The sequence below is a fragment of the Palaemon carinicauda genome, chromosome 17 (assembly GCF_036898095.1).
Source record: "Palaemon carinicauda isolate YSFRI2023 chromosome 17, ASM3689809v2, whole genome shotgun sequence".
NCBI lineage: Eukaryota > Metazoa > Arthropoda > Malacostraca > Decapoda > Palaemonidae > Palaemon > Palaemon carinicauda.
This window is the reverse complement of record NC_090741.1, coordinates 62,076,004-62,077,627: the sequence shown is the minus strand read 5'-3', so window position 1 is coordinate 62,077,627 and position 1,624 is coordinate 62,076,004.

Sequence of the window (1,624 nt, the reverse complement as noted above, 5' to 3'; positions counted from 1 at the left end):
ATAAATAAACAAGAGAAGCAATAAACATTTAAAATTAACATATTTAAAGAACAGTAACAACATTAAAATAGATCCCTGCGATTTCCAGCGTCATAAAGTTCATTTGATGGATCTTAACTTTAGTGTTGTTTCTGACAGTTGCAATAATAAAGCTCTTATTTTTAAACTTCTCAGGCCAGCGTTCGTAGCTCTCTGCTTTTTACATTACTAACGCACGATATGCTGTTTAGCTTTGAAAACGAGCTTGTTGCTTATGGAGAGGATAATACTCTAGATTATTGTAAAACTTGAACAGAGTAATTGTTGATAATACCTCTCTGGTGTTCCTCAGGGTGGCATTTATAGCTCTCTGCTTTTTATATTACATACGCATAATATGACCTTGAAAACGAGCGTGTTGCTTATACAGATGATAATACTCTAGATTATTATCAAACTTGAACACAGTAATTGTTGATGGGACCTCTCTGGTGTTCCTAAGGGTGGCGTTCGTAATACCCTGCTTTTTATATTACATACACATGGTTATGGCCTTGAAAACCAGCTTGTTGCTTATGCAGAGGATAATACTCTACATCAAAATATGGGATAGGAAGGAATTCAAGGAACTGGGAAAAAATCCTGGAGTTGCACTAAAAAGCAAATGTTAAAAAAGACTGGACAGCAGTAAAGAATAAAGGAAGCTTGGAAGGGGGTACATTAGAAGGGCTAAAAAGTGAGTGCAGCTAAGGGCCGAAGAGACACTGCAATGACCCTTAAATAATGCCTACAGTGCCTTGCGTGAGGTGCACTGATAGCAGTACTGGATTTACTATCTTAAAGAGAGAGAGAGAGAGAGAGAGAGAGAGAGAGAGAGAGAGAGAGAGAGAGAGAGAGAGAGAGAGAGAGAGAGAGAGAGCATAAAATCATTTAGAAGAATTTGTCATCTGTAGCTAAAAGCGACGCGTCCGCTCCCTGTCAGAACGAACAAATGAACATCCACACACAGACGATCATTTCAAGCGAACATCTGTTTGTTTATTTGTTTGTTTGCTAACAGAGACAAAGGGAACGGACAAGAGGAGCGGCGACCTCTGATACAGTCCTGTGTCAACACGAGAGAGAGAGAGAGAGAGAGAGAGAGAGAGAGAGAGAGAGAGAGAGAGAGAGGATATCCGATTATTTTCATGCCGGGTTCCTTGTCAACAAACCGAATCGATTTCGGAAGAGAAAAGGGTCTAGGCGGGTGTCAGGCAGGGCAGCCGGTCGGGACTACGGTCCACCCTAAAAGCCAAAGAAAAAGTCCTTCAAAAGAATGGGAAATAAGCACGCTAATAGAAGAAGAAGAAAGAGGGACATTGGTTGATATCCCTCTGGTTCTTAGGCCTATCGAAGGATATCATAAAGAGCCGTTACTACTTCTTGGAATATAGAACTAACTCTATGAATAATAAATAAAAGGTTACTGGGATGTTGGCCAACGATTTTCAATATATATGTCACCAGAAGGAAATTAAAATGATATACACATATACAGTAAATATCCAAGTGATATACACATGTATATTGTAAATATTCAAAAGATATACACATATACAATAAATATTTAAAAGATATTCACATGTATACAGTAAATATTCAAATG